The sequence below is a fragment of the Oncorhynchus masou genome, chromosome 23, assembly GCF_036934945.1.
Source record: "Oncorhynchus masou masou isolate Uvic2021 chromosome 23, UVic_Omas_1.1, whole genome shotgun sequence".
Classification (NCBI taxonomy): Eukaryota; Metazoa; Chordata; class Actinopteri; order Salmoniformes; family Salmonidae; genus Oncorhynchus; species Oncorhynchus masou.
Window position 1 is genome coordinate 15080829 of NC_088234.1, and position 21646 is coordinate 15102474.

General features: G+C 42.6%; 1 protein-coding gene across 1 annotated transcript in view; it reads right to left on the reverse strand.

Annotated features, from left to right (window-relative positions):
- LOC135510393 (astrocytic phosphoprotein PEA-15-like) overlaps nt 1-20432 on the reverse strand; it is a 44300-nt gene extending 23868 nt beyond the window's left edge. Inside the window, exon 1 of the mRNA XM_064931275.1 lies at nt 20014-20432. The gene's annotated coding sequence lies outside the window, so the exon portion shown is untranslated. The remainder of the gene's footprint in view (nt 1-20013) is intronic.
- Nucleotides 20433-21646: the final 1214 nt, after the last annotated feature.

Sequence of the window (21646 nt, forward strand, 5' to 3'; positions counted from 1 at the left end):
CAGACAGACAGACAGACAGGGGGAAAGAGAGAGACAGACAGGGGGGAAAGAGATAGACAGGGGGGAAAGAGAGAGACAGACAGACAGACAGACAGACAGACAGACAGACAGGGTGGAAATAGACAGACAGACAGGGGGGAAAGAGAGAGACAGACAGACAGACAGACAGACAGACAGACAGACAGACAGACAGACAGACAGACAGACAGACAGACAGACAGGGGGGAAAGAGAGAGAGACAAGTGTAGTCGATTATGCCAACACTGACATTGACTCCTCCTCCATTAGTGCATTCATTGTCAGACCACAGACACCATTGTCAGATCACAGTCAGATCAACGTGTTACTGAAGAAATTAACTGGCAATATTCAATATTCATATGCTCCAAACAGTGCAGAGATTCAATGAAACATTGAACTCAAATGAAATGATGAACTCTATACAGTTTCTCAATAACTCACAATACCAAAACAATAAAGATGGTGTCAATTTGGCTACGCAAAACATCAACTGCATATTCCAAAAAGCAAATCTGAGAAAACGAAAGAAATGCAACATTAGGGGAATTTGCATAAACAGTAACTTGGGAAAGGTTTTCTGTAGCATTTTGAATTCAAGAATAAATGTCAAATTGGCTTTCTCCCTAACCATCGCACTACTGACCATATATACACCTTACACACACTAATTAATAAACACCATCTCACTACTGACCATATATATACACCTTACACACACTAATTAATAAACACCATCGCACTACTGACCATATATACACCTTACACACACTAATTAATAAACACCATCTCACTACTGACCATATATATACACCTTACACACACTAATTAATAAACACCATCACACTACTGACCATATATACACCTTACACACACTAATTAATAAACACCATCTCACTACTGACCATATATATACACCTTACACACACTAATTAATAAACACCATCACACTACTGACCATATATACACCTTACACACACTAATTAATAAACACCATCTCACTACTGACCATATATACACCTTACACACACTAATTAATAAACACGTCCACCAAAAAAAAGAGGGCAACATCTTTGCTTGCTTTATTGACTTTAAAAAAATATTTGATTCTATTTGTCACGAAGGGCTATTCTACCAAATTCTCCAAAGTGGGCCTGGTGGTAAAAGGTATATGACTTAATAAAATGGATGTACACAGAAAACAAGTGTGCAATAAAAATCAAAAACCAAAGAACATAATTATTTTCACAATGTCGAGGTGTGAGACAAGGCTGCAGTTTGAGTCCAAATCATTTCAACATTTATATCAATGAATTAGCAGACATGTTGGACCATTCTCCAGCCCCAGGAATCACTATTTGACACAGAGGTGAAATACCTGCTATATGCTAATGACTTGGCACTTCTATCACCAATCAAAGAAGGTCTTCAACAGAACATTAATATTCTAGAACAATATTGCCATAATTGGGCCCTGGCCCAAAAATGAATATCATGATTTTCCACAAAAAAAACACATGTCAGAAACACAAATATAAATTCACCCTGAACAACACCATAATTGAACACACTAAAAATTACACATACCTTGGTCTGACCATTTCAGCATCGGGAAACTTTAATATGGCAGTGAATGCACTCAAAGAAAAAGCCTGCAGATCATTGTATGCAATAAAAATGAAATGATTCAAAATCAACATCACAATTAGAATTTGGACCAAAATATTTGACAGTGTAATCCTACCAACAGCTCTTTACGGAAGTGAGGTTTGGGGGCCAATCAATAAACTGGACATTAATATGTGGGACAAACATCCAATTGAAGCCCTACATGCAGAATTCTGTCGGAAAATTCTACAAGTCCAGCGAAATAAGCCAACTAATGCATGTAGGGCAGAATTGGGCTGCTTTCCAGTAGTAATGAAAATACAGAAAAGATCCTAAAAATGTTGGCTACATCTAAATTCAAGTCCAAATTCAAGTGTGCAATTTAAAGCACTTCAAACCCAGGAGCTGAGCCCAGAAACGAGCCCTCTCAGTCAGCTGGTGTTGGACCTCACCAACCAAGCCGACACCAACACTGCTTCAAAAGAAAGAATTCCAATAAGCAAAATCATGAACCAATCAAAGGAATCATATTTACAACATTGGAAAAAACGAAACAAAATGCCAAAAGCCGACTAAATTGCTATCTGACCCTAAACAGGGAATATGAATTGGCTGATTATCTCTGCTCTGTCAGAGATACGAAGCAGAGACAGATCCTTACCAAGTACAGGCTGAGTGACCACTGATTTGCAATAGAAACCGGCAGACATAAAAAGACATGGCTACCCAAAGAGGAGCGTGTTTGTGGTCACTGCATGACAGGGGAGGTAGAGACAGAGATGCACTTTCTCCTTTACTGTGATAAATATTCCTCAAAAAGAGATTCATTATTCACAGAAATGACTACATTTATTCCAAACTGATTAAACCCAGAGGAAAAACTAAAAATACTCATGGGCGAAGGAGCAATGGCTCCTCTTGCAGCCAAATATGTCTTTTCCTGACGTAGCCGGAGGGACACTGAATAATAACATCTGTATAGTAAGCAGTAACATACTTATTATTACTATTATTGTTATTGCTATTATTATTGTTGTTTATCATTCCAAATAGTAGTGGTATGGGTAGTAATGGTAATGATGACAGTTTAGTGATGGTAGTAGTAGTAGTAGTAATGATGATAGTTGTTGTAGTACTGATGTAATGGTGAAGATGACCGTTATTTAGTTAGTTAGTTATAGTTTCATTTTCCATATTTATATTTTTACATTTATTACATTTCTACTATTGACTGTTACCATTATATTGTTATTATTTTTGTATTTAATTTTGTATTATTATTTACTACCATTTTATATTATTATTTATTATCATTTATAATTTTACTACAATGCATATTGAATACATTGTTGCTTTGGCAATACTGACACAATGTTTTTCATGCCAATAAAGCAGCTTGAATTTGAATTTGAGAGAGAGAGAGAGCGGGGGGGGTGGAGACAGAGAGAGAGTCTGAGACAGAGGAGGCATACAAAAGGAGAGCGTGCATTTGAGGTTGAGAGAGAGAGAGGGATAGAATGACAGAGGAATTGAGGGATAGGGTGAATAGATCAGTGGAGGAGGGCTAAGGGATGAACAGTTCACTCTAACAATACTGGCACACACAGTGTCTTTGTGTCTGTGTCTCAAATGGCACCCTATTCCCTATGTAGTCCATTGTCAAAGACTAGTACTTAGCATGGCATCATTTTTACATCTAAGGCACCAACGGAATCTGTCAGTGAAAAAAACACATGAAGGTAGCAACACGCTACAGCTATTAGAATTATTATGGTAGGGATTGGTAGTGATGCGTGACTCTCCTTCCCTCCTTCTCTCTCCCTCTCTCGCCTTCCCTCCCTCTCTCTCCGTCTCTCTCCTTCCCTACCTCTCTCCCTCTGTCTTTCCTTCCTTCCCTCTCTCTCCCTCTGTCTCTCCTTCCCTACCTCCCACTCTCTCCTTCCCTCCCTATCTCTCCCTCCTTCCCTCCCTCTCTCTCCTTCCCTCCTTCTCCCTCCTACCCTCCCTCTCTCTCCTTCCCCCTCTCTCTAACTCTCTCTCTCCTTCTCTCCCTCTCCCCCTGTCTCTCCTTCCTCCCCTCTCCCCCCTCTGTCTCTCCTTCCCTCCCTCTCTCTCCCTCTGTCTCTCCTTCCTTCCCTCCTCCCTCTCTCTCCCTTTGTCTCTCCTTCCCTCCCTCTCTCCCTCTGTCTCTCCTTCCCCCTCTCTCTCCCTCTGTCTCTCCTTCCCTCCCTCTCTCTCCCTCTGTCTCTTCTTTCCTCCCTCTCTCTCCCTCTGTCTCTCCTTCCCCTCTCTCTCCCTCTGTCTCTCCTTCCCTCCCTCTCTCTCCTTCTGTCTCTCCTTCCATCCCTCTCTCTCCCTCTGTCTCTTCTTTCCTCTCTCTCTCTGTCCTCAATGACAATATATTGTATAATGCAGAGACTGTCTATAGGCATCCCAAAAACACTATACAAATCGCTTCTATCTATAAATTGCAGCAGAATGTGTGAGTTAGAAACACAGATGACTGTGTATGGATCATTCTTGACTGTGGATGACACTGAGTGTGTGTGCGTGCATGTGTGCGTGCGTGTGTGTGTGTGAGACTGTGAATGTAGGTTAACATGGATGAGAGTTGATGCTCTAGTAGCGTGGTATGAAATGTATTTCTGTATTCTAATGGTTCATTAGTGGCTCTGCGTTACACTAGATAAAAATATAATTCTGCCTCTGGGTGGAGAGAGAGAGAAAAAGCGAGAGAGAGAGGTGTGAGTTTACTTCACTTGATCATTTGTGATTTTTCAGTACTGTGTGTGTGTGTGAGACTGTGTTTATGAATGTAATTGTTCTACTCTGACTAGAGGAAGACAGTAGTACACTATACTAGGAATAGGTACAGGGTGTCATTTTTGACACAGAGACAGCGCCACCCAAGTGAAACATGGTGACAACTTTGACTACTGCTGCTAATGAGAGCTAACAATACATCATGGACAGAGAGAGAGAGAGAGAGAGAGAGAGAGAGAGAGAGAGAGAGAGAGAGAGAGAGAGAGACACTCACCTACCGATAGAGAGACACACACTGACAGACACACACGCAGACAGTTTGAGGACAACTTGCCAGTAAGGAAGCTCAGACAGACATTTTGCTCTAAATCAGTCTGGGGGTTTGTCTGGTAGCTCCTAGCCTACATCCCAAATTGCATCCTATTCCATATATAGTGGCCTAGCTATGACCAGGGCCCATAGGGTTCTCTGTGCACTATGTTGAGGGTGACATTTTGGATCATCTAATGGGTGAGAGATGAACACACAGGAATAAAGGAGACAAGAGGAGAGATGCCTGAGGGAAGAAGAGAGAGAGAGAGAGAGAGAGAGAGAGAGAGAGTATTGGGTATTTAGCATGTAGCCTAATGACAGAGACTATGGCGAGCACAAGAGCCAGTTTATTTCCTGTAACCACAACGGGTTAAAGATAATTAAGTCATCGAGTCAAGAAGCTGGAGGTCAGGGATCATCAGGCATTAACAAGAGTATTTCTTAGTATTCACCAGCACACGTGTGTGTGTGTGTGTGTGTGTGTGTGTGTGTGTGTGTGTGTGTGTGTGTGTGTGTGTGTGTGTGTGTGTGTGTGTGTGTGTGTGTGTGTGTGTGTGTGTGTGCGTGCATCGGTTTCTGTAACTGAGTTTACAAGTGAAGATTCTCTGCTTCGTTGTCGTCAGCCTCCGATGGAACAGAGTAAATAGGCATTTTAAATTCATAGATTTAGCCGGTGGTAATTTGTGGAATAGACACCGACTGGAATGCGCTTCTGACCAATCAGCTTTCAGGATTAGACACGGATAAGATGAGAGATAACATGCTCCTTTCATTTTCTTTTCTCACCTTCTCACTCCTCCAACACTTCTTCTGTTTCCTTCCCTTCATCCATCCTGCCGTTCTCTCTCCACCCTTCCTTACAACCTCTGTCTCCAACCATTCCCTACACCCTCTATCTCCACCCCTTCCCTCCACCTTCTATCTCCAACTATTCCCTACACCCTTTATCTCCACCCCTTCCCTCCACCTTCTATCTCCAACCATTCCCTACACCCTCTATCTCCACCCCTTCCCTCCACCTTCTATCTCCAACCATTCCCTACACCCTCTATCTCCACCGCTTCCCTACACCCTCTGTCTCCATCCCCTCCCTCTATCTCCACCTTCCTATCACCCTCTTCACACATGGTTATTCTATTTATCCTCTGTCTTGCTCTCCTTTTCTCTCTCTCTCTCTCTCTCTCAAGACGGTGCTGGGTTATTGCAATCTCAGAATTTGGTCTCTCTCTCTCTCCCTCTCTCTCTCATCACCCACCTCCAGATAATATGTGTAGGAGGGATGGAGAGACAGAGAAAATCAGAGAGAAGGAGAAAGAGAGAGAGAGGGATAGAGAGACAGAGAAAAGGAGAGTGCTATAGCTTGGCTGACATCAACCTCTCACAGGATGTTACTGCCAAGAATCACAACAGCACAAGGTTCATACTGCTGTACACAGCATAACACACAGCCAATATTGAAGCCTCCTACCTGTTCAAATACAAAGTGCTTTTATGCAAACATGTGCACAAGCACCTATGCACCTAGTCGTTTAGACTTTACTGAGGAGCTGGACGCATGCACACACACACACACACACACACACACACACACACACACACACACACACACACACACACACACACACACACACACACACACACACACACACACACACACACACACACACACACACACACACACACACACACACACACACACAAACGGGGGAACACACACCAACAGTAATGTACCTTTCTATAATTTACTAGTATAAACAAATGCCTGAGTGAATTATTCTAATCCTAAATGGACAGGTAAGATGTTGAACATGTCAAGCTGCACAATGGCTGTGTGTGTGTGTGTCTGTGTGGTGTGTGTGTGTGCGTGTGTGTGTGTGTAGCTCAGTGATTTCCTGCTGCAGTTCTTTGATGAACCCTTCAGCCCGCCTCTCTGCTGCTTTCTGCTTCCCCTTGATCTCTATGAGCTCAGCCGGGCTCATCTCAATTAAGAGCTTCATATCGCTGACGGACTTCAAACTGATCTCTCGCTCGCTGTCTGCTCTACTCTTGCTGAGCTCCACAGAGTGTTTGATCTCCTTAACGTTCCCCAGTTGTTCCTAGATCATCTGCTGCATTTCTGCCTTCGCTTTCTTGAACATCTTCTCTCCCCCCAGAGGTTTGTATGGCTTCTTACACCCCCCTCTGGGTACTTCAGTGAGCATGTTTCACTCTGGTCAGACTGCAGGTATGTCTGTGGATACATCATCAGAACCAGAGCACCAGGGCCATGATCATACCAAGCACAAGTCCAGGTCTCACCAGGGAAGGGGCTGGTACTGGTAGGGGCTGGACCTGAGGCTGGTGTTGGGGCAGGAGCTAAGCCTGGAGCTCGGGCTGGTACAGGGGATGGAGCTGGAGCTGGGGCTGGGGGCTGGGGGTTGGGACAGGGGCTGGGACAGGGGATGGAGCTGGAGCTGGAGCTGGGGGCTGGGACAGGGGATGGAGCTGGGGGCTGGGACAGGGGATGGAGCTGGAGCTGGAGCTGGGGGCTGGGGGCTGGGGCTGGGGGCTGGGACAGGGGCTGGGGTTGGTACAGGAGCTGGAGCTGTAGCTGGTGCAGGAGCTGGGCACTTTGCATTAAATTGATCCACAACATCTCTTAGTGTTGTGTTGACACGTAGATTAGGTCTTCTTTGGAATGGCTCTTGACAGAGTGGACACTTGAACAGGTCACTTTTTCCCAGTGTATGTTCATTACAGGCCTTGCAAAACTTGTGTCCACATGAGGTGGTGACTGAGAAAGAGAACAAATTTAGACAGAAGGAGATCTCAAACTTCTGTACATACTGGAGACTGTTGAGGGTTTCCATAGCTGGAAACAGAGACAGGCACATATTAGAGACAGGCTTGTGGCTGTTGTTGACTTGATTTCAATGCACTCCTGGTCTGAATGAACAGTCCAAAGTCCGACTACTTGCATCGATACATCAGAAGATGGGTACAGATCCATGTTCACAACTCTGACAGAAAACATTGATATGGCAAACAGTAAAAAAATATATTAAAAAAACAGGAGATATAACTAAAATATATGTACATTCATTTGTAGTTTAATGTCATTTGTAGATCTCGTGTGTGAATTGAAGCACTCTCCTCCCCTTCTCCGTGTCTCTTCCTTCATTCTCCCTCTCTTTCTTTCTCCACCTATCTCTACCTCCACTCACGTTTTATGTGTCACATGCACAAGTACAGTGAAATACTTAACTTGCAAGTCCTACCCAACAGTGCAGTACTCAATACCGAAATACTCTCTCCTTAATCGAGTATGTGTCCATTATGCTCTTCCTACAGTGAATCTGACGATGTCCATAGGAACGGAATAGTCAGTTGAAATGTGTGGAGTTACTTGAAGAGTTGGTAACTAAATATTAACTTCATCACTGTTCTGAAAATGACCCAACCCAAGTCAAAGTACAGCATTGTCCTGATAAATGTAGTTTAGGGACTGGCAAAAAAATATTTTAAAAACAGTAACAGTTAAAAGTTAGGACACACCTACTCAGGTTTTTCTTTATTTTTACTATTTTCCACATTGCAGAATAATAGTGAAGAAACCAAAACTATGAAATAACACATATGGAATCATGTAGTAACCAAGAAAGTGTTAAACAAATCAAAATAGTTTAGATTTTAAATTCTTCAAAGTAGCCAGCCTTTGCCTTGATGGCAGCTTTACACACTCATGGCATTCTCTCAACCAGCTTCACCTGGAATGCTTTCCAACAGTCTTGAAGGAGTTCCCACATACGCTGGGCACTTGTTGGCTCCTTTTCCTTAACTCTGCGGTCCAACTCATCCTAAACCATCTCAATTAGGTTGAGGTCGGGTGATTGTGGAATCCAGGTCATCTGATACATCACTCCATTACTATCCTGCTTGGTCAAATAGCCCTTAGACGTCCTGGAGGTGTTTTGTGTCATTGTCCTGTTGAAAAATAAATAATAGTCCCACTAAGCGCAAAACAGATGGGTTGAATTATTGCTGCAGAATGCTGTGGTAGCCATGCTAGTATAGTGTGCCTTGAATTCTAAATAAATCAGAGACAGTGTCACCAGCAAAGTACCCCCACACCATCACACCTCCTCCTCCATGCTTCACGGTGGGAATCACACATGCGGAGATCATCCGTTCACCTACTCTGCATCTCACAAAGACACGCGGTTGGAACCAAAAATCTTGAAATTGGACTCATCAAACCAAAGAACAGATTTCCACAAGTCTAATGTCCATTGCTCGTGTTTCTTGGCCCAAACAAGTCTCTTCTTATTATTAGTGTGCTTTAGTAGTGGTTTCTTTGCAGCAATTCGACCAAGAAGGCTTGATTCATACAGTCTCCTCTGAACAGTTAATGTTGAGATGTGTCTGTTACTCTGTGAAGCATTTATTTGGGCTGCACTTTCTGAGGCTGTTAACTCTAATTAATTCATCCTCTGTAGCAGAGGTAACTCTGGGTCTTCCTTTCCTGTGGCGGTCCTCATGAGAGCCGTTTCATCATAGCACTTGATGGTTTTCGACTGCACTTGAACAAACTTTCAAAGTTCTTTAAATTTTCCAGATTGATTGACCTTCATGTCTTAAAGTAATGATGGACATTCGTTTCTGTTTGCTTATTTGAGCTGTTCTTGCCATAATATGGACTTGGTCTTTTAACAAATAGAGCTATATTTTGTATACCACCCCTAACTTGTCACAACACAACTGATTGGCTCAAACACATTAACAAGGATTAACTTTTAACAAGGCACACCTGTTAATTGAAATACATTCCAGGTGACTACTTCATGAAGCTGGTTAAGAGAATGCCAAGAGTGTGCAAAGCTGTCCCTTTTTTGGTTACTACATGATTTCACATGTGTTAGTTATTTCCTAGTTTTGATTTCTTCCCTATTATTCTACTATGTAGAAAATAGTAAAAAAATACAGAAAAACCCTGGAATGAGTAGCTGTGAGCAAATTTTTGATTGGTACTAGTCAGACCCCTTCACTTTTTCCTCATTTTGTGTCGTTATAGCCTTATTCTAAAATGGATTAATTAAAAAATGTTCCTCGTTAATTTACACACAATACCCCATAATGACAAAGCAAAAACAGGGTTTCAGAAATGTTCGTATAAAAAAATGAATTTTCTTATTTTGCAATGGTTCCTTAAATACAGATGCTGGGAGACAGGAAGCAAGTACAGGGTGAGGATTTAATAATAAATAGACATGAAACCAAAAAAACAGCATCTGGACAAGAGAAACAAAACAACATCAATGCAGACATGGGAATGAAACTGGGAAAGTGACAGATATAGGTGAGGCAATCAATGACGTGATGGAGACCAGGTGTGGTGCGAGTAACGATGGTGACAGGTGTTCGTAATGATGAGCAGCCTGGTGACCTCGAGTGCCAGCGAGACAGAGCGAAAGCAGACGTGACATATTTACAGAAGTATTCAGACACTTGGATATTAGACTGGAAATTGAGCTCAGGTGCATTCTTTTTCCATTGATCCTACTTGATTGGAGTCCACCTGTGGTGAATTAAATTGTTTGGACATGATTTGGAAAGGCACACACCTGTCTATATCAGGTCCCACAGTTGACAGTGCATATCAGAGCAAAAACCAGGCCATGAGGTCGAAGGAATTGTCCGTAGTGATCCGAGACAGGATTGTGCCGATGCACAGATCTGGGGAAGGGTATCAAAACATTTCTGCAGCATTGAAGGTCCCCAAGAACACAGTGGCCTCCATCATTCTTAAATTGAAGAAGTTTGGAACCACCAAGACTCTTCCTAGAGCTGGCCACCTGGCCAAACTGAGCAATATGGGGAAGGGCCTTGGTCATGGAGGGGACCAAGAACCCAATGGTCATTCTGACAGAGCTCCAGAGTTCCTCTGTGGAGATGAAAGAATATTCCAGAAGGAAAACCATCTCTGCAGCACTCCACCAATCAGGTCTATGTGGTAGAATGGCCAGACGAAAGCCACTCCTCAGTAAAAGGCACATGACAGCCCACTTGGAGTTTGCCAAAAGGCACCTAAAGGACTCTCAGACCATAAGAAACAAGATTATCTCGTTCACTACGGTGAAGCAAGGTGGTGGCAGCATCGTGCTGTGGGGATGTTTTTCAGTGACAGGGACTGGGAGACTAGTCAGGATCAAGGGAAAGATGAACAGAGCAAAGTACAGAGAGGTCCTTGATGAAAACCTGCTCCAGAGCGCTCAGGACCTCATACTGGAGTAAATGTTCACCTTCCAACATGACAACGACCCTAAGCACACAGCCAAGTCAACATAGGAGTGGCTTCGGAACAAGTCTCTGAATGTCCTTGATTTCTGAACTAGTACTTCTAAAACTTGCGGTGCTCTGGTACAAAATGTGCAAGGAGGCCAGCGGAAACACAGACTCGGCGTGGGCCTTTCTCACCTTTAAAACTCAATGCAAGCCATTGCACATGCGTGTTTCTCCCTTATACTGCCAGCTCATGGACGTCAAAAGGCACAGAGCTACGATGCCTTTCATGTGTCAATACAGTAAAACATCTATTAATAGCACAGGCATTTATTTTCTTAAATCACTAAAAACAACAGGCACTTATAAGAGACAGGCTTCTATTTGAGCCAGGTGTCTATTTCCTCAATGCAGACAACCTTTGCTCATTTGCATAGTAAAAACTTCTTTGGGCTGAGATCCCCCAAACGGGATTGATATGACAACAGCCAGTGAAAGTGAAGGGCGCCAAATTCAAAACAACAGAAATCTCATAACTAAAATTCCTCAGACATACAAGTATTTCACACCATTTTAAAGATACACTTCTTGTTAATCCCACCACAGTGTCCGGTTTCAAATAGGCTTTCCAGCGACAGTGCCACAAACAATTATGTTAGGTCAGAGCCAAGTCACAGAAAAACACAGCCATTTTTCCAGCCAAAGAGAGGAGTCACAAAAATCAGAAATAGAGATAGAATGAATCACTAACTTTTGATGATCTTCATCAGATGACACTCATAGGACTTCATGTTACACAATACATGTATGTTTTGTTTGATAAAGTTCATATTTCTATAAAAAAAATCTGAGTTTACAAGGGCACGTTATGTTCAGTAGTTCCAAAAACATCCGGTGATTTTGCAGAGAGCCACAATACAATTGGTATGCATGGAACTTTAGATATACTTCTCTTTAATGTAACCTCTGTGTCAGATTTCAAAAAAGCTTTACGGAAAAAGCAAATAATCTGAGTACGGCGCTCAGAGACCCAACAAGCCAAATAAATATCCGCCATATTGTGCAGTCAACAGAAGTCAGAAATAACATTATAAATATTCACTTACCTTTGATGATCTTCATCAGAATGCACTCCCAGGAAACCCAGTTCCACAATAAATATTTGTTTTGTTCGATAATGTCCATCATTTGAAGATTGACATCATTTAAAAAATCATTACTGAGTTATTTAAAGTAACAAATCAAACATTAAACCTCATCAACAATTAATGATTATTCATGGTAACCTCGTAAACAATTAATTGTAACCCAGCGTTTATTTGAAACAGATGTTTATTTGCTGAACTTTTTGCTATTGCCCGGCTATTAAAAGGGACAGGCGCCTATTTGAGGCTGCGTTTAATTGTAGTTTTACGGTATGTCCCATTCATTTTCATTGCACTCAAATGATACATTGACGTTAAAAAAGTAAAGGGATAGAGTTCAGCCCTGCCTATAGACGCCATACGTCATCTGCTGCCTTTTGGTGGTTACTTTACGTTCGTTTTACTGCTAGATAAAAGTCAGCTGATCGGTATGGCTTACGTGTTGCATCTCAAACAGTTTTCAAAGTGGGATTTTCTCGTGAAAACTGTGGTGATAAGGCATGGAAGAAGAATACCTGAGTTTAGGGACCTACATCAAAAGTGATTTAAAATAGCACAACAATTTAAGTCTGAGTGTTATCAATGGTAAGACTGGCTCTGTGGCTGCACTGCTAGCAGCCGACTCTACTGAGGGCCGTGCCAACCAGATGGAACAACCTCCAGGCTGGTGCAGACCATCTACCTTTACCAATGTGCTGTTCTGGATTATGAGGGACAATCCGGATGACTGGGATGGTGAAACCCTGGCCATGGCCTCTGGAGTTGATCTTTGGCTGTCAAAGGCACCCACCTGCTTTTTGCTCAAGGCCTGTGATGGAATTCTCTATGAAACTGATCATGCACTCTTCTGTGTTCTGTAGAATAAAGAAAGTGATGGATTGCCATTTTAAATAGAACCATGAGGAAACCTGTAGGAAATATTATGATGAAGTACTGACATTCCCACAGAAGTACATTGTTTCTTAACATTCTTGGAACAATTTGAGAACATGACTTTAAATAGAACCATGAACTACAGGGTAAAATAGAACCATGGGTAAAGCTGTAGGGAACATTATGATGAAGTAAATTCCCAACGAAGAACATTGTTTAACGTTTTTGGAATAATTTGAGAACATCACTTTAAATAAAAGTGAGAGTAAACCTGTATGAACGTGTTTTTGTCAAGTTCCTCAAATGTGCTGAGAATGTTCCAAAGCCAAGCAACTATCCATATTTTATTACGTATTTATTTTATTTTCATATATACCAGGTGCAGTAAAATGTGTGGTTTTACAAGGTCAGCCATAACAGTATGGTTCCTCTGGAGGAAATTAGGGTCAGGTGCCTTGCTCAGGGGAACATTGGCAGATTTGTCACCTTGTCGGCTTGGATATTCAAACCAGCAACCTTTCAGTTACTGGCCCAACGCTCTAACATCTAGGATACCTGCCAGAACTGCACCCTTCCCAGAATGTTGTATGCAAAATAACTATAAGACAACAACACTCTCACCAACCTCTAAGAAACATATGGTTCTCAGAATGTTATGTGCTAGCTGGGACGTCATTTAATAAATGTCTCATCTCCTATAGAAGGAACGCACGCGCAGGAGGACGATGATTGGATGATTGACTGAGTTTCATTTTCTCTGAATCATATTGCGCCCCCCTTCTCCTCCTACATCCATGCTGCTGATTCCACTAATGGAAAGAACAAAGTGCACCCACGCACAGACTCACGTGCGCACACACACACACACACACACACACACACACACACACACACACACACACACACACACACACTCCTGTGAATCATGCTGTAAAGTGTTGAGTCACACAGCCATGCTTCTGCTTGGGAGTAAAGTCATACTCTAATTAAGTGTTTATCTCTGCGCCATACTGCTAGGTTAAACACAGACGGTAACGCTAAGTATGGGTTTGAGCTATTATAGAATAGATATACATCAGATAGAAGAGGGAAGGAGGTCAGTAGCTCAAATACAACTATTAAGGTATAGATATAAACTAGATAGAATGGAAGATGATTTGAGGTCACCTAGCAGCCCCCACACTGACATCATCAGATCTGAGTGACACTAAACCCTCTTAGGTAATGGATGCCATGAATGATAACTTCCTCCTCTCTCCTCTCGTCCCTTCTTCTCTCTTCTCCTCTCCTCTCGTCCGCCCCTCCCTCTGTTCTCCGATGATGTCTGTAACTGTAGATGACTCAGATACACTCCTCCTTCCCCTCTCCCTCCCTCCTCCATCCCTCCCTCCCTGATACTCCCCTTCCCTTCTGAAAAGATGTCCTCCTTCCCCTCTCCCTCCCTCCTCCATCTCTCCCTCCCTCCTCCATCCCTCCCTCCCTGATACTCCCCTTCCCTTCTGAAAAGATGTCCTGCTTCCCCTCTCCCTCCCTCCTCCATCTCTCCCTCCCTCCTCCATCCCTCCCTCCCTGTTACTCCCCTTCCCTTCTGAAAAGATGTCCTGCTTCCCCTCTCCCTCCCTCCTCCATCTCTCCCTCCCTCCTCCATCCCTCCCTCCCTGTTACTCCCCTTCCCTTCTGAAAAGATGTCCTCCTTCCCCTCTCCCTCCCTCCTCCATCCCTCCCTCCCTGTTACTCCCCTTCCCTTCTGAAAAGATGTCCTCATTCCCCCCTCCCTCCCTCCTCCATCTCTCCCTCCCTCCTCCATCCCTCCCTCCCTGTTACTCCACTTCACTTCTGAAAAGATGTCCTCATTCCCCTCTCCCTCCCTCCTCCATCCCTCCCTCCCTGTTACTCCCCTTCCCTTCTGAAAAGATGTCCTCATTCCCCCCTCCCTCCCTCCTCCATCTCTCCCTCCCTGTTACTCACCTTCCCTTCTGAAAAGATGTCCTGCTTCCCCTCTCCCTCCCTCCCCTCTCCCTCCCTGTTACTCCCCTTCCCTTCTGAAAAGATGTCATGCTTCCCCTCTCCCTCCCTCCTCCATCTCTCCCTCCCTCCTCCATCTCTCCCTCCCTGTTATACTCCCCTTCCCTTCTGAAAAGATGTCCTGCTTCCCCTCTCCCTCCCTCCTCCATCTCTCCCTCCCTCCTCCATCCCTCCCTCCCTGTTACTCCCCTTCCCTTCTGAAAAATGTTCTGCTTCCCCTCTCCCTCCCTCCTCCACCCCTCCCTCCCTGTTACTCCCCTTCCCTTCTGAAAGGAAAGTGAAGCAACGTGACGCTGCAGGCTGTACTTGCCATTAACAGATGTACTGTAGGATCAGTTTTCCCATTAGGATCTGAGAATCAAAAGCAACCCTGGATCTGTTGGACACAGAACATTATACAGGATATCATTGTACAACCACCAGCTGACACCTGAAACCTGAACTGGCATCAGGTCTTACAGTAAATAACCTGACATCACTTGTTCTGCAACATGTTACAGCTGACTCAGAGTCCATGTGAAAAACAACATGGGTGAAAGTCAAAGGCTTCACTAACAGGTGTTTCTCCCTCTTTCGTTTCCACCACTAGGGCAGTTAGAGTAAGAGGCTTTGGGTGTTGTCATTAAAGCAAACAGTGGATAATAATATAACGTTTCCATGCCAACAGCCTGTCCTTATCTTCCTCCTGCTTCATTGGTTTATTTGATTGTTTGTTTATTTTATTTAACCTTTATTTAACTAGGCAAGTCAGTTAAGAACAAATTCCTAGCCAAATATATAAATGCAGATACAAAACGGAAGCTACTTTCCTCCCATGATGCAGTTGGGCTGTTGACTATAATCAGGATTTTGGCCTACATTCAATGGGAAGTAGGCTGTGTGTGTGTGTGTGTGTGTGTGTGTGTGTGTGTGTGTGTGTGTGTGTGTGTGTGTGTGTGTGTGTGTGTGTGTGTGTGTGTGTGTGTGTGTGTGTGTGTGTGTGTGTGTGTGTGTGTGTTGCAGCTGTGACCCTGGTGCGCTAGTGGGAAAAGGTCATTGCATCCTGTAGCATTTCCTCATTCATTTTCCTTCTATTCTGCTTCTCTCTCTCTCTCTCTCTCTCGCCCTCTCTCTCTCTCTCTCACACACACACACACACACACACACACACACACACACACACACACACACACACACACACACACACACACACACACACACACACACACACACACAGCAGGCCTTGGTCCGGATGTGAGCATTACACACACAGATAAAGGGGTCTGTAATGCTCTGTTCACTGGGGCTGGCTGCAGTCCAGAGGGGTGTGTGTGTGTGTGTGTGTGTGTGTGTGTGTGTGTGTGTGTGTGTGTGTGTGTGTGTGTGTGTGTGTGTGTGTGTGTGTGTGTGTGTGTGTGTGTGTGTGTGTGTGTGTGTGCATTGCCCTACCTTCTGCATATTTTCACAGTAGTGTTGAATTTCCAGTGTAACAGGCAAACAGCAGCTGTTGATAAACTGCCAGATTGAGCTCTTGGCATATACACTGACCCTTCTGCACACGTGTTGTACTAACCAATTATTAACTGGCTTTACAGAATAAAAACACTTTATCCAAACTCATGATATAACACAATGAGACTGAGCTACATGTCTCCATCAACAGACTGTGGTGACAAAACAAACAAACACATATTATATATTATTACACATATTATACGCCCACAGTCAGAAACACTCAATAGATGCCATGTGAAACATTGGTGTTCAGCCAGAGAGGACAGTACTACTACTAATTTAGCATAGTTGCCAATGACGATGGAATATACAGTACAGTAATGCTGCTATTTCATTGCAGCTATCTCAAGAAACCTTCAGAAAATACCTCATACCAAACACACACACACACACACACACACACACACACACACACACACACACACACACACACACACACACACACCACACAAAATGCAAGGTCTCTCCGTTGCTTCACATTTGATTAGTTCCACTTCTATTAGGCTAAAGTGAAAGACTTCCATTAATGTTTGGGTTGTTGTGCTCCTCTGTGCCAGTCAAGGATGTAAATTTGATGGTGTGTGTGTGTGTACGCATGTGTGTCCCCGTGTGTGTGTGTGTGTCTGCCTGCACATGTGTGTGAGCGTGTGTGTTTCTGTGTACATTTGTGTGTGACTGAATCACAATAAATCTGGATCCAAATCTGTTCCAGAATGGAATCATGGTTTGAAAGATTTTGGGGAGATTTCCAATTCCAAAATTCTCTCCAGAGTTCAACGCAATATAAACAGTTACAGCTCAATGATGTAACACAGGAAAAAATGATGTAACACAGGAAGAAATGATGTAACACAGGACCCAACAGGAGGATCCCTTTGAGACAGAGCTTCCTCTTCATCTGGCAGAGTGAGATGAACGTGTTAACATCCCAGAGCTATAACGGATACTGTGCATTGTCACGAGCACATCCCAACTCCCTTACTGTCTGTCGGAAACAAAACATATGTGCAGAGACTGCCAACACCAATACAGAAACACTGCTGTATCTTAAATCATATCATGACAAAGCATTTCATTTATAGAGTCCTTTCTTTCTGGAAGAGAGTGGGGAATTCCTTAATCCACAAGTGAAGTGAGTCAGTCAGAAAATTCTCAATGGTCACAGTACAGAAAGTTCTGCTCTGATCCGTAAAGCCAAAATAACAACAGGGTGTGTCTCCTGGATGTGGTGGTAGATATGTGACATTGAGTCAGCTTTCTGGTTGAATGATCCTCTGCCCCCCCCCCCCTCTCTCTCTCTCTCTGTCTGTCTGTCTGTCTGTCTGTCTGTCTGTCTGTCTGTCTGTCTGTCTGTCTGTCTGTCTGTCTGTCTGTCTGTCTGTCTGTCTGTCTGTCTGTCTGTCTGTCTGTCTGTCTGTCTGTCTGTCTGTCTCTCTCTCTGTCTCTATCTCTCTCTGCCAGGCTGGGCAGTGTGCTCCCATTTGATCTATTGATTTCAGTGTTTTTGCTCGGTGGACAAAAATGGCCAGTGCAGCAGAAATGTGCTTCCCCTTGGCTACTTCCTGTCTGTGTCTGTGGGAATGTTAGTGGTCGAGTGTTTGCAGCAGTCTCTGAGTCAACTAAAAGGAGTTTCAGGAAGACATTTAAAAACATTAAACACAAAAACAACTGGTCCTTTTCTAATAGCACAGATCAGAGGAGAACTTTCTTTGCTGTGACAGTTTAAGTGTTATACCCTGTCACAGAATGACCTTGGACAATATAAATATTGCCTGTTACCAAATATGTGCTTTTAACCAAATATCATTGGCCTAGTACACACACTCAGGTACAACAGACGTATAACACATTTGACACGACGTGTTAAGGTAGCCTACAACAGATATTATTTTAGGAGTTTATCTGCACACTTTTTTGTACACAAGTATTGTGCACATACATATCATTAGTCAAACTAGTGGAAGTGTACTTGGTATATTTGGAATGTCACTTTTGAGAGGAAAAGCAATGGCAGGAAATGCAGTGACAGGAAATGCAGTGACGGGAAATGCAGTGACAGCTGTCATCCTTTGCTTAACCATGTTTACAGCTTATTCCACCTTGTTTGGCTAATTCTTGTACAGAATGGTTCAGTCTGGATCACTACACTTACTGTAGGGAGGATCAGGAGCCGTATGTTGCATCAAGTGTCTCCGAGTAGCATTGCAGATCTAGGATCACACCCCCCCCGCCAACCTGAGCTAAAATGATAAACTGATTCCAGATCAGCAGTCCTACTCTGAGATGCTACCTATATGGCAGCAGCTCTGTAGCCTAGTAGTGCAAGGAAAATATAAACACTGTGCACCAAATCACTGACAGAAATGAGCATGAAATCGACCAAAAATGATATCTTGATGATAATACATTCGTAATGCATTAGTACTAATTAACCACCTAATAATGTTGTTATCATTTCATTACAGTAATGTTAGTAATAACACTATTGTCTCAATAATCATCCTTATTCATTACAGTATAGCCCAACAGTAGTCATTCAGCAAGCAGTCATTCACCCCCCCCCCCCCACAATTTCTCACTCGCGAGTCGTGCACACATTCGTGCATGGTGATGCTGGACTCGCGCAACACTCGGGATTAAGAATGATGTAGGCTCGACATTTTCCCCCATTCATTCCTACTCACGAGGCACCGATGAACACCAACTGACACGAACTAGATCAGAGGTTGTTATTTTAATATCGATTATTATCGTCCGATATTGAACATCATAGAACGTTCCAGATGTATGGGTTGCCATTCGATGTTAAAATAAAAATCATTTTATTATTAAAGGATGGGATTTGATACTACTGCACTGTTGGAGTTATGAACACAAGCATTTCTCTACACCCTCAATAACATCTGCTATATATGTGTATGTGACAAATAACATTTTATTTTATTTGAAGAGGTTAACCTTGTCTGCGCAACAATGTGTAGAAAGCAGGAGTGACAGCCTACACAATATCATCACAACGACTAATCCATAAATTAACTCAATTAAATGGTCCTTAGTTGGAGGATAGGGCCGTCTCCTTTAACGGTTCAACCGTCAGGTCCATGTAAACCGGTTCATTCAAGCCGGTTTCTCTTCCGAGTAACCTGCCATCATTTAAACCAAGGAAAATTACCGGCATTGTTAACTTGTTGGGAAATGGGTCATCATCCCAGACAAAAAAACAACGAAAACAAATTGAAAATGAACCATGTCAAGCGTTTTGAAACACACCATTATGGAAGTATCATGGTTTATGGTCCATTGTGTGTGGGAATGCACACCGATGGTGCAAACATGACGATAGGCTATAGTTTACAGCAAGTCCAATGATTGATTATTGATTATTTGATCATGACAAAGTTCCACAAGCAAAACTACAGCCGAACACATTAGCACACAATACAATATATAACACCAACATTATTATAACATCAAAACGAATGAGTGAAGACAGAAACGAAAAGACTTGGTGACTTACCCTGGTTTCTGTGGAGTCTATGAGTCAGCGAAGCGAGAGAGATGATCTGTGTTTGTGCGTAAGAGAAAGTGTTCACTTCTATCACAAAACTTTATTAAAATGTGATTTATATTTGATGTACACGCGTACAATCTTGCTGCAAAGTACTCTTCCTCAGTCAGCTCCTCTATCCAGAATGTAGTTGGTTTAGGATGTTGTTAGCTGTAGACCGCTGTCTTGTAATGGATTTTATTGTATAGCCTAAATTTATAAAAGCGATTACAAAAGCAATTCTTATGTTGAAATTATATTAGCTAGTGTGGATAAATGCGTTGTTGTTTTTTGGTCCAGGCAAGTTTGATCCGTCCGTCAGGTTGTTAGTAGGATAAACTACACAGTCTTGCCGGATCGTGGATGGAAACGCCTTTTCCTACTGGTATTCTGGCAGCAGCACAAACGATGATGTTACTTTGTATGCTAATAAGGAATCCTTCAAAAATAAAAGCCCACAATTCAAAACATTGCAATGTGGATAACTCATTCAAATTATATTGCATGTTAATTAATGGACACGTTTATTGTGCCAACAAGTGAATGCAATAAGTCATTTGAGAAAACAAATTTAAAAAATATGGTTTTAAAAACATGTTTTAAGGCCAATAATGAAAAAAATGAAATTGAACACTGGTATGTTGAGAAAATGGGACTGTAGTATAAAGAGAACTGAGTGGGGTCTAACTAACCAAATATGTGTCGTTTTAGAGGGGGCTGTGTCATACATACCCAGCAGCACTTCCTTGTCCACCAATCCAGAGCCTCCAATGCAATACAATGTAATATACTTTACATGGGATGCATATTGACTTGAAGAGAGAAAGCTTTTCTAACTGTTTCAGCTAAAGTGGGATGGAAAATACTCAGTAGGGTTTCTACTCTCTACTAACCAAATATGGTTGGTTTTGGAGGGGGACTGTGTTATGTATTTAGTCATGCATGTTATATGAATTCCAAAACAATAAATGAATCTACTGTTGTTCTGTTGAATATCAGTTGTAAAGACTGAACGCTTTTATGTTGTTGCTTACTTTGTTCGCCCAGCGTGGAAATAAAATGTAAACAAAGACACAATGTACACAATGATGGACTGGCATACCTGTTAACGACATAGATTAACCTAATGGTGATGGTAATAGACTAACCATTACACATTGAAGTCAGCCTAAGGCAAGCCCTGACATGTGCCAAAAAAATGCATAAAGTCAAATCGCTTGACCTGGCAAATAAAATGTTTTTTTTTTTTTGTGGTAGTATCCTAGGAAAATCATGTTGCTATAGGTTTACATCACCGCAATTATGCAAAGACTTCCAATGATTTACTTAAACACACTTTGGTCGCAATCAAATCAAAGGTTTGCCTCTTGGACTGATTCATAGATCATTGGTCATCTCTCCAAATTGCAATTTGTGAGAAATACAAGTGATTATTACTTGGCCTTTGTCTTATTAAAATCGTCCATGTTTAGCATTCCACGAACAAAGACAAAAGATTCAACATTATTTTCAAGCAAATGATTACAAAGGGAGAAGCACCGCACACATGCAGTGAAATGTGCAGCAGTACTCAGTAGACAAACAATTTACACCGGCACTCCAG